The sequence below is a fragment of the Strongylocentrotus purpuratus genome, unplaced genomic scaffold (assembly GCF_000002235.5).
Source record: "Strongylocentrotus purpuratus isolate Spur 01 unplaced genomic scaffold, Spur_5.0 spur5_scaffold_3, whole genome shotgun sequence".
NCBI lineage: Eukaryota > Metazoa > Echinodermata > Echinoidea > Camarodonta > Strongylocentrotidae > Strongylocentrotus > Strongylocentrotus purpuratus.
This window is the reverse complement of record NW_022145609.1, coordinates 27,069,323-27,082,374: the sequence shown is the minus strand read 5'-3', so window position 1 is coordinate 27,082,374 and position 13,052 is coordinate 27,069,323. Positions and strand designations below refer to the sequence as shown.

General features: G+C 35.9%; 1 protein-coding gene across 2 annotated transcripts in view; it reads left to right on the top strand.

The window, feature by feature from the left end:
* Nucleotides 1-27: 27 nt before the first annotated feature.
* The window catches only part of LOC589701, a 46,177-nt gene continuing 33,152 nt past the window's right edge, over nucleotides 28-13,052 (top strand). For both annotated transcript variants that reach the window (XM_030996949.1, XM_030996947.1), the window contains exon 1: nucleotides 28-167. The gene's annotated coding sequence lies outside the window, so the exon portion shown is untranslated. The remainder of the gene's footprint in view (nucleotides 168-13,052) is intronic.

Here is a 13,052-nt window from a genome sequence, read left to right as displayed (position 1 = left end):
TGTATTATGTCTGCAGCATAATGCATTGCATTTATTGCATTGGCCTTGGTACCGCATAAACACTGCCAGTTTCCGCGGCCACACTGAAAAACTCACCGAGCACTTCGTATTAACTATTATGGGATGATTTAATTTGCCATTTGACCAGAAACAAAATTCAACTCCTGGTATGTAGCCACAACTCTTGCACTTTATATTAAGAACTTTTGATTTATTATAATCCCCCAAAACACCTGTTGATTGACTGTGTGTGTCGCCTGTCGCGTCGCCTCTCGGCCTCGGCGCGGTGGTCATCTGACCTGAGTCTGAGACATGACTTTTGAGTTTGAATGTTCAAGGATGCTGTTTTGCATGTTAGACTTTGAGAATGAATGTGTGGTGATGGTGGTTAAGAGTAAGACTTAAGGACTGAAGTTGTGGAACTTGAAAGCATGATCATGATGATCACAGAAACAGTTTGGTGAAAAACTGAAAGTTTGAACAGAAATGTTGATACTTGATTGATATAGGGAGTAACGGTACAGAGGTATGAAGGGGTGACCAAAGAGATATTCGATCTATGATTTCTCATATTCTTCACAAATTTATTTATTTCAATTAGGTCTATTACCAGATGGACGACAAAGTTTTTTTTACTACAGATTGGTTCAACTAGAAACTTTATCATCAAAGGATTTCAGAGATATCGCGATCTAAAAAGTACATTCGATGTCCGATCGTAAAAAAGTCTTAAAAATAACAAGACCTAACCTCACGCACGGGGGTTACAATTGATATCAAAAAATGTGATCCATCAAAAATAAGGTAATATCATAATTTGCAAGGGAAGATCGATATCATACAATCACTGAATCAGTTTGTACCACTTTTTACCTACAATTTTGAGGAAATCTGCTCTCAAATTGAAGTTTTTCAGACCCTTATCGCCTCTGCCACCATGCTGTGAATTGTGACACTAGCCTAGTGTACGTACTCTCGTATCCATTTTTTGTACCCCTAACTCCGGTGTGGGGATACCCTACTAAAACATACCCCAAAATCAACTACGTATGTAAATCTTCATCAATTGTTTAATTTGGTCATAATTTAAATGTTATGTTTTTTTTACCCCTTTCGTGTCAATTTCTTATTTTTTTTTGGGTATTTTTCTCAAAAACAAAGACATTATAATGTACAATTACAATACAATTGCATACTGTACCAACGAAGGGGTGCGGGCGCGTGCGTGAAGTTAGCGACTGTAATCTCAGATCCTTGTTATATTCATGTACATGTAAGTAATTCATATTATGACGATGATAATCATTATTACGATCGCTAACTTCATGCAAGTGCACCTGTAATAATAATAATATGTGTCCGACACTTAACAAACATAAAGCCTTCTCTTTTGCCTTTGGATTTAATGCAAAAGTTTCATCAAAAAGCACTACCGGTAACCATCATGAATATTTGTCTTTTCTATACTGTCCAACATTCAAAAGATTCAAAAGTTTTAAAAGATTTATGAAATATTGCTTTTAAACTTCTTTAAATTGCTGATGTACTGTACATGTAAATCAACTGGATACACAACTTGTCCACACACACATACGGTATCTGTCCACAAAACGTCTGGGTATACGTGTACTAAAGATAAATAGATCTGTAGAAAAAACATCTACGTAAACAAACAAAATTTTGAATTATATACAAATAGGAGCAAAATTAGAAAAGGTGTGCTTTCAGACACTTGAGACCTTTAATTAATACATGATTTATCATAGGATTTTTTTTGACTTCTAAAGACATTATGGTAGTGCTACAGGTAACTTTAACACACGTATAGTAAATTGTGAAATGATAATAATAAATAATTCCTTTCCCATAAACTGATATTTCCTTTTCTCCCTTGTCAAATGCTACTTCATGTAACGAAGATTATGCACCGCAGTTACACTGTACTTTAATACATACATGTAGTAGATACAGTGAAAGTAGATAGTATGTTTATACTTTGTATATAATATGTACATGTATATATATATATACATGTACATATTTATTTATATGTTTATAACTTCATATGCCCCTCAAAACAGTTGCTATCTTTAGCTGAGCAGCTTCCAGTGCATGTGAGGTCATTGGCTTTTGTATGTCGCTTAAACAATAAGAAGAAATCTATCTGACCAAGTGACCATGCAAAGATTAGGAAGAGATTGATCGAAATCTAGGGCTTTCTTCATGTAAGCTGCAGGTTTTATCCAGGAAGGGTTTTATTACTGAATAAAGGCTCATTCAGACATGACGCAGCAAAACATTGCTGCTAAAAAATAAAATAATGACATTAAAGATAAAGACTACCGGTAGTTATGGTCATGTGATTGCAATGTGAAAGAAACGTTGTGGAATCGATCAGAAAAGGTTGATCATCTAGCATATAAATATTGGTGTGTACTGCAAGGTTCTTGAACCTCCAAAATGATAAGAAATTTGGCCCAGTCTTGTACACATAAAGATGTATATGGGACTACCCCCACACGTGAGCGACACATGTGTTATATCTATCAGGTCCAAATAGATATAATAATTTACCTAATACATACATGTATATCAATTAGTAGGCAGTTTCTCGGCAAAATTTGTATGATCGCGTCTTAGTAAGAAATATTCTTTCACATTGTGGGTAATAAGAGCTTCCATTTAATTTTTTGAGAGGGGGGGCGTTTCCAAAACTGGTCTTTACCTTTAAATGTATTACGCTTTACATTTATGTATCTTATAATACAGAGCTCATTGATTGTGCGCAAGTCCTTTTGTTTGCGCAGTTGTCATTCATTTACACGTTTTAAGAAAAAGTGGCACTTTTTTTTGGCCTTGGTTTTACCATGCCATATCTGAACAAGCCGTAAAATATTTGAAAGTAAATCTTTTCATGGATTCTGTATCTTAGTTAAAGATTGTTTTTTAAATAAAGGGGTCATTGTGATGAAAAATATGTCTTGGAAAAAAACTTTAATTGCTTTAAATGTGTGAAAAGAATATTAAAGGCTAAGTCCACTTCAAAAAAATAATTTGCTTTTAATAGATGCAAACAAAACAAAATAAACAAAGCAAACAAAATTGGAGTAATATCGGATAACTAAGAGGGAAGTTATGAATTTTTTTAAAGTATGAAAATCTATAGAACTTACAAAATCACTACACAAATTGCCAATTTGGTTATCAGTTTGTGACGTCATTGTCTCACTATAAGTATTTATCAATTTTTTAATATATTTTTATCTCATCAATTTGCCTTTTTATCCCCCATGCCTTTGCCCAGGTTTTATCATATTGCATGCATGACATTTCACAAAATATAAAATGTAACTTGGATGCTGGTGTAAGGAAATAAGATTTTTAAGGGATAATTAGAAAATTGTATTATCAATATCAAGAAAACAATTAGACAGTGAGGCAATGATGTCACAGACTCATGAGTGAGTTGCCAATTTGTCTTGTGATTTTAAAAGCTTTTCATGTCATTAAAGATTCAAAACTTTCTTGTAATAGTTATCCAATTTTGCTCAAACTTTTTTTGATTGGTTTGTCTGATTATTCTGCTTCTATTTAAAGTAAGACATTTTTAGAGTGGACTTGCCCTTTAAGAACTGTGGAAGTGCCATGTTGTGGTTCATTCACTTGACTCTCAATCCAAGGGTTGGAGGTTCAAATCCCAGTCCAGCACTAACATCCCTTTGGAAGAAATTAATCCACATTTGCCACTTTTTTCTTTTTTTTATTTTCTTTTTTTGTTCAAAATTTCACCGCCCCGTTTCTCTCTTTTTTCTGCTTCTATTCAAACCAACATAATATCAGGGTGGACTTGCCATTTTACAGGCATAATCGCCAAGAAATTTCACTTTTGTTTTTGTTTTTGTTTTATTCTTCCTGAAACGCTTGAAATAAGACTGATTCTTAATCACAGTCCGGGGGGGGGGGGGGGGGGGGGGGGGGGGGGGTTTCACAAAGACAATGACCCCGTTCTCACTCACTTTGAAAGTGGTCTTAGTTAGACCGCTCCGGACCGCTCCAGAGGAACGGGTCTTGAGGAACGGTTTGTGAGCGTTCACACTCCGAGCAGTATTTTATGGCTCAAACCGCTCCACGAGTCAAAGTGGTCTTGTTGCTATGGCAGCTCAGGTAGGCGGGTCAATTTTTTCACGCGCGGAATCCAAACCGTATGTACCTTACTACATGTTTCGCACCGAAGGTCACTAGCTCACTTCCGTTCAAAGTACGCTTTCCGTTCACATTGCACGTTAGAGCGCTCTGGAGCGCTCTTAATAAGACCCGCTCCTCAAGACCACCTCGGAAGGTGGACTTCTGGAGCGGTCCAGAAGTCCGCTTCCTGGACCACTTTGAGCGTTCTCACTCACCTAAGAACCGCTCCTGAGGAGCGGGTCTTAGTTAGAGCGCTCCAGAGCGCTCCAACGAAGTGAGTGAGAACAGGGTCTAAGATCGACTTTAAGTTGAACTTAACTGTGGCAGGTCTTTCATGCCACTAGTTCCTCTAACTATTCCTGGCACTGGTTTCTCCAGGGACGTACAAATCGTGGTCACAAATCTACAGAATTTACCTGATTTGATAGTTCATTATTGAAGGCGAAAACAATATCTAAAGATCATAATTGAGAGACCAATGGTGACAGCAACTAGTGGCATGAATGGCATAAGCTACCTTCACAGTTTCCATTGTAAATGATGAACACTCTAACAGAAACATTCTTTACCTTAATTGTGAACCATCTTGTTGCAGACCTTGTCTGGTATGCATGATTATTGTAGTTGTCAATGCTTTAAAAATGTTGATTGTACATGTATGTAAAGTTCATGTGGTCTTTTAATTGACATACTTGTATATACCATAGGCTGTACATACACAAAGTAGTTTTGTTGGACACTTGTTCTACAGGGATGAACACTAAAAAAAAGGCAACACTTCACTTGGTTAAATACATTACACAAGAACACCAATATTTGCTCATCCAAAACAGAGCCTAGGGGGGCTGCTCTGCGCAAAGATTCTGGAAGCTTTTGTGTTTGCTGCGCCTCAGGGTTTAGTCATTGCTCTGCATAGAAATATTAAGTGCGGATGGATGGAGCATTGTTTGTCAGTTATCTCAGGTCGACCTGCAGTGAATGAATAGAAACCTATTGAAGGAGGACTTTGATCCAAATGAACCAATCAAGTAATTTCCTATTCCCCTTGATGGGCTTGCTGACTTGAGTGCAAGTATGCCTGTGATTTGTTGTGATGGAAAAGTTGCTGAAAACTTGTGAGAGAGTACATGTACCTATATTTGCATGATCCTGTGTAGAGTACAGTGGCCAGGCCTACACATATTTGCCCTTGAACTTGATCATGACTGCATACCTGCCAACCCTTACAAATAATCCGCAATATTCCGATTTTCTGGATTTCTAGAACCTAAAAATCCGGAATATTCTGTTTTTGCAAAATTTTGATTTTTTTTTTTAAATTTTAAATTTTTAATTTTTTTTTATTATTCATTAAAGAAAAAATGTTTTTATGAATTTTTTGTTTGTTTGTTGTTGTTTGTGCTAAAGCCAAATTAAGCTTGTTTTATCATGTGCCTCGATTTGAGAGTTTACGTATTGTGTGCGTTGAATGGCTGCATGATTGTGAAGCGAACTTGTATGCGCTTTTTGGTACAGATTTACCACGTATTGCCAGTTACACTGCCGCTGCAAACTTGTGCGATTTCTTATTTTCGAGGTCATACCGTGCTAAAAATTGTCAACATTTAGTGGTCAAGAACAAGAACACCTTCCAAAGTATACCAATAATAATCAAGAATATATTTACATGTATACTGTATGGGCAATGTCAGTGACACTCACTGAAATTATATTCATGAGCAGAACTACATGAAATTGAAGTACACCTGTACAGAAGTATACTTTAAATTATAACAATAATAATTGGATTTATTTATATACATGTAATAGCATCTTGTATAGGGTATATATGTACAGCATACATTTACATTTATGCCATTTATAAAATGGGTCCATTTTCATATGCAAATAAATTTTGCAATTATTATGAATCATATAATGATATCCATGAGAAGGACGAAAGACTAGCCCACGCCTTTTTTCCCTATGGTTTTGGATATTTTGTAACAAAGCTTTTTACCAGTATAGTAATTTTTCATGAAAATGATTACTAATTAGTTGAATACCACATTTACAGTACCTTAACCGTGGTAACATAACCTTGATCTTGGTGTACACACAATTCAATTGAATATGCAAATAACAAATAAACATGGTTACTTTGAGTGTAAACAATGTGGTTTATTGGAGGAATGTTGTACCCTGAATTGTGATGCAGGATCGCTTTGAATTTTTTGTTAGTTCAGTTTCTGTTTTTCGAAGATGAGAACAATGAAATTAACATGTACAGGTACATACACTATTACGCATGTAATATACACGTACATGTACATGTAGGTGTGGAAATTGTTTTTAAATGTTTCCTAATGTTTATTAATTTGATACCCTTGGCGAACATGTACAATACATGTATGTCACTTACTGTACTCGTGACTTAACAGTGGGTCATTCCATAAGGCATAAAGGCCGGATGCATGTACATTCAGACACTTAATATGGTGCCAGTTACATTTTGTTTGATTTGAAAAACAATGATTTTGTATTTTCTAGTGTAGTATGACATTTGACTTGGTTTATCATTCCGTCATAGCAAAAGTGGCCAATAACTTGAAGTAAAGACAATACAAGCAAAATGTTGGGAGGAGGGGGAGGGGGGGTCTAACGTAAATGTACATGTACATCAGAGAAAACTGTTTTTCAGACTTTTCAACTTAAGTTAAAACCTCTTTTAATTATATACTGTACACCTGTATGAGCCAAGTCTTAATTTTTCTGTATGTAATGATATCACTCTTTAAAGGGATCCGGTAACTTTGTCTCAGATTCTAAAATAAAATTCTGGATTTAGCTCATGATGCAATGATTATTACAAACCTTTAGGTCAGCCAGGAACCCCATGACTTTTACAAGCCGATCGCCTGTCTGATTATCAAGATATTTATGATTGAAATTACAAATTTTGAAAACCGTTCGCCTGACGGTTTTCATAACACTACAGTCTATTGGGGAAAACGAGTATGGTAAAACCGGTCACTCAAAGATTTTTACTTTTTTGAGGCACTTCTTGATCGTTTTGAAGCGCAATTTTTTTAGGGCTTCAATATTACACCATATCACATACACTGATAACACGTAGGGCCGTGTATCTCAGATTTAACATTGTTAAACGATCCCTTTAAGGAGGTGTTTTCAGATACAGTTTATGTGTGTGTGCTTTAAAAAAAAAAAAAAAATTAGGGGGGGGGGGGGTTGCCGGACGTACATTATTAGGGGGTTGGATGTGCATTATACCTTTACCTTTACCGCAAATATTGGAAGAATGCTGAGACAGCAGTCGAGCTTCCATGTCTATCTTCTTATTCTATCTTCTTGTACTCATTTTCTTATGGATTCTCTTATGGATAAGTGCAATATCCATCCCATCAAGTTGGTTTCCAAGTTCAAACAGGAGACTTTCCTTTCTCAGGAGGTCAAGAAGTACTGTGCACTACCAAAGGGATTCTCAATGTACTCTGTACATGTATGTACATGTACATGTGCCCCCTGAAAGGGGAAGACCAGAAAAATGAGATGAACAGGTCAGCTAAAGCTTGAGCAAATTCTGATCAAAAATAAGAAAGTAATACACATTTTGAAATTGCGATCAATCAAACATAAATTGGCAACTCTGTGAGACTGTGACGTATCTTGCGATAAGTGCACTAGCTAGCTATCACATCAAGTCGGTTTCAAAGTACTTTTCTTTCTCAGGAGGTCAAGAAGTACTGTACACTATCAAACGGATTCTCTGAGATGTACATGTATGTGGGCCCCCTTAACATACTGACTACTGAATTCATTCATTTCCATAGGCTTAATACAGTAACCACTCCGCTCCTTTAGGCAATTGGTTAATATGCCTGGATATGTGGGATATCAAATTATGTGGTTTTTCTGCTGTTTAACAGCCACATCAGTAAACCATATTAAAATGGGTTCCGTTCTAAAGGGCACTTTGTATGTGTGACAAGTTGAATGACATCTCATGATTCTATGTTCTACAGAAGATGTACTCCTTGTCCACACACAACACTTTCCGTGATTAGGCGTGATTAGTAATACCGTTTCGGGAAAGTTATACAATGAAATTGTGTGTGTGGATGCTAACTAACGATACGTCGTTTAACGAAACGTCGTATAACAAAACGATGCCCAAACCTGCATTTCGTTGTACGACGTATAAAGAATCACGCCTAATTACGCCTAATCACGGAATGTGTTTTTGTATGGACGTAACTAGTATAACTAGTCGAACTAGAACGGTATAACTGGGCGGGGCTTAAAGTGACTTCGCACGAAAGTAGATTTGACCTCTCATTTCTGCTTCCATTTCATGACTGCAGTAGCAAACTGCGCACCTACATTTGCATACGACGTTTCGCTGTAGAGTTAAGGGATAAATTGTTTTGTGTGTGGACACGCTGGAATTTGATACGATGATTCTTTATACGACGTTTCTTGTGTGTGGACACCCTGGAATTTGATACGATGTTCTTTATACATCGTTTCTTGTGTGTGGACATCCTGGAATTTATACGATGATTCTTTAAATGACGTTTCGTTATAGAGTTTCAGGATAAATTGTTTTGTGTGTGGACACGCTCATGATCTCCTCAAAGAGGTGATTTGTTTCGTCCAGATTACAGAACATTCCATGTCAAAAGGAAGATGAGTCTATTAACAAAAGGTTCTTTTGATCAGCTAAGCTTCTTGCCCTTTGCAACAAATTGAGAGTTCGTATGGCCTTACTTCCCACAATTTACATGTACAGCCCAATTATTTAGTCATGTTTTTTTGCCCATTACTTTTAATTGTGTAAGGCTCCTATAGTTCCCAGTGTATGGAATTTTCCCGTTTTTACTTTTGACTGAAAGTGGGTTCGCAGAGACTGGAGTTTGAATGTGTAGAATAAATTTGTGAGTCAAATTGTTGGGGTTCTTGACTTGACAATTTTTGACATGTATATGCTTTATATGTCTATGCTCCAGACTCGGTCATACTCATAGCCAATACATCTATATAGGTGGGCTATTTTCCTTTTGCTGGAAACGGGGCTCCTCCAAAATAGTACAAATTGAGGTTTGCACAACATATAAAAGTTGAATGACTTCAACTGGCCACGATTTAGAAATGTTACAGTATGGGCGCAAAGTCACTAATGGTAATTCGGATACTGTAATACACATCCACATAATAGAGAATTGTAAGTAAGTACATATTACTAGGTGATAAATTCCTTTTCTGTAGAAAATCCAGATTGTACAGACATGGATCATTAGTTTAGAAATATTCCACATGTATAGAAGTCTTTTAGAAGATCGCATTTTGCATGAAGATATAATCTTTTATGATTAGACTTAACAGTCACATTGCTAAGCCACAGCTCTACAGGTACTTACATTTTGATTAAAGTATGGTATATGATTTTCTTCTAAATTACATGTGCATATTTCCAAAATCGAAATTTTTATTTGTTGTCTGCATACATGTTAGTTATCAATCTTTAACCATTTTTGTCTCGCCTGCGTAGCAAAAAAGCGAGACATAGGCGCCGCTTTTCCGGTGACGGCGGCGGCGTCAACATCAAAAACTTAACCTTAGGTTAAGTTTTTGAATTTTTGATATAATTTTGAAAGTATAAGTTCTTAGTCAATGAAACTTTGACTATAGAGTAATCAAGTATCCCCAATCATGTGAGTAGAATTTCAGATCACAAAGTCAAGGTCAAAGGTCATTTCAGGTCAACAGACTTGGACTATGTTGTAGCATCATCATTGAAGACTTAACCTAAGGTTAAGTTTTTGAATTTTTGATATAATTTTAAATGTATAAGTTCTTAGTCAATGAAACTTGGACTATAGGGTTATCAAGTCTCCCCAATCATGTTAGTAGAATTTCAGGTCACTAAGTTAAGGTCAAAGGTCATTTAAGGTCAACAAACTTAGACTTTGTTGTGGCATCAACATCAAGATTTTCAAAATGCTTCTTCTTCGTTATTTTTCAACCGATTTTGATTCTGATTGTTTCATATGATAGGGCTAGGAGGGAGATTTAAAATTTCTACTCAGAATCGTGAAATTCATTATCTATGCCAATTTATGCAAATTTATTCGAAATCACAAAAAAGGCTTCTTCTCCTTCATTTCTAGACTGATTTTGATTTGGTTTGCTTTATATCGTAGAGCTAACTTTGGTACACTAAACATCTACACAGAATTTTGAAATTGTTCTCCATTAATTAATTATGGTAATTTATGCAAAATTTATTCCAAAAATAACAGAAATTGCTTCTTTTCCCTCATTTCTTGACCGATTTTGATTTGGTTTGCCTTATCTGGTAGAGCTAAATTTGGAACACTAAACTTCTACACAGAATTGTGAGATTTTGCTCCATTGATTATTTATGGTACTTTATGCAAATGAAATGAAATTATGTACCTTCCAGGGCATCAAATTTTTATTTTTTGACCAGTTCAAAAGTGTACCACATAAAATTTAGGATATTTGTTGTTGCGAGATGCGGATGAGCACTACGTCATTGACGTTCTGGTTTATCATATTGAATTACGTTATGCAGGCGAGACCGCCGAGAGCGTTTCCCTTGTTTCCAGTACAAATGTATTTTTGCAATTGTCCTAAAGGGAATCCAACCTCAAAAAACAACTACGGTACTCTAATATAAAGCAGAAAATCAGAGAAGCAGACTGTTGAAAATTTGAATTAAATCAGTCAAAAAATTAAAGTTATGAGTTTTTTAAATGTGTACTGTAATCACTATACGTATGGGCCCTTCAAATTGGCTGAATCGATAATGTCATTGTGATGAAGTGTCAAGCTACTATCTTATCTTTCAACAACAAAATTTACTATACTGTCAATTATTTTCAGATGTATGATTTACATGTAAGAGGGTCTTTTTTTTTTACAGGACCTACGATAATATGCTACCCAGAATACGTATACATTTTGAGTAGTGCCTCAAGTGAAAAGGAGAAAGAAACAAAAATTATGATATTTTTCTACACAACAAACGGGAGAGTTGTTCCAAGACTAAAGGTGTACGTCACAATCCTCTAACCAAATTACCAATTTGAAATTTTCATGGATTTATTGATCTCACATTTCAAACATTCAAAACTCCCTTATTATTCATTATTATTTCAAACTTTCGTCATTCCGTTTCACTTATTTTTATGCTACCATTAAAGTTATTACAAGGGTTGGATTGTCAGCTCATTGGTTGACTTTAATTTAGGCCTATCTTTTGTATGTAAGTCAATAGAAATAGCATAGATCAAGTATTACATTCATCATGATTGCTGTACTGTGGAAGCAAGTCTAGACCACAATGTGTACGAATAAGAGGGCCCATTCGTGCGGCACACCTTTTAAATCATGACTACATGCCTTTGCTGTGAGTGAGATGAATTTAAAGATTGATTAACCACAAGCATACGGTTACAGTCTGTTCAGACTGTAGAAAACAAATACAAAACTGGTAGACAGAAACATAAAGAATCGTTACATTGTGAAAGGAGCATACAGACTAGATAACGACATCGTTTAAAGAAACGTCTTATAATGGAACTGGTTTTGAAGAGGTCAGCTGACATGACAGCCGGCCAATCATGAATGTGCGTCATACTAAGCCCCATCCTGCTATACGTTTTTCATACATTATCACGTTCAGACAACAATGGGATGCTGCTTCTTTGTTCAAAAGCGATGCTAAAACAGGCGTTTTGTTATAGTACAGACTCAGAAAATGTAACTGTGACAGGGAATAATTTTCCTGGTATCGCATCGCAATTTGCTATGCATTTTGCATGACTGCTATACAAAATATTGTTTGTGTAGCAGTTTTCTTCCATAGAAATGTACAGAATTTCATAGAAATGTACAGAATTTCATTTGAAATATTTATCCATCAGCTGAAATTGCTAATCAAAATATTTGAGGAAAATTATTCCCTGGTTAATTGTTAAAATGTATAGCTGTACAGTGAATGCTGTCAGTCTGAACACATGTTCAGTGGCAACCAATGAAGCAGCAAGCTTGATTGGGTCGTGCACTTCAATGTCATTTCTTTATCAATATGGAGTAGCATTATTGATTGCGTCTGAGACTGGAGAGCGTGCCTCTATTGACATAATGATCTCAGCAAAATGGGGTTGAAGGGTCCTCAAGGATGACCATTAAAACATGTTTACCGTATTGATGTCCAACAGATATGTTTGAGTGCCTGTAGAAGGACTTGGTATCACGGACAAAATTAATGTACTTTGTTTATTTTAAAGCCCCACTGCACTTCTTACAGCTACTTGCACCCTCTACATGTAGCAGTCAATGCCTAATCGGTGACCGTTGGTCGATCCTCCATGGTCCCCTCTTTCTTATGTTAATTGAGAGCTGATTTTATGAGATGGGAGGTCTAATCCCTCCTGGCCAACTAGTGCAGAGGGGCTTTAAGCGATATCATCCTGCTACATGTTTTTAGGGTATAATTGACACTCTATTTGCAGTTGATAGTAGTTAGGAGTACTTTATTTGGAAAAGTAAAAAAATTCATTTACAGATTTTGCAGTGTGTGCTAGAATTATAGTGACCTTTTAAATTCTTCCCTTGTTTTTGGTAATACTAGTTCACTTTTTGAAATCTTTGATATTTAATCCAGAAGTCTTGAGTCAAACTACTTTCATTTTGTCTGTTTAATATATATCGACAAGGAGCACTGCATTTTACAGTTGGCTAAAAAATAAAGATTTATATCATGGTTATTGGCCTAAGTTTTGGGATATTGAATTCATTTTGGCTTGACTTTCAAAATGAAGGAATGAACATTGCAGTTT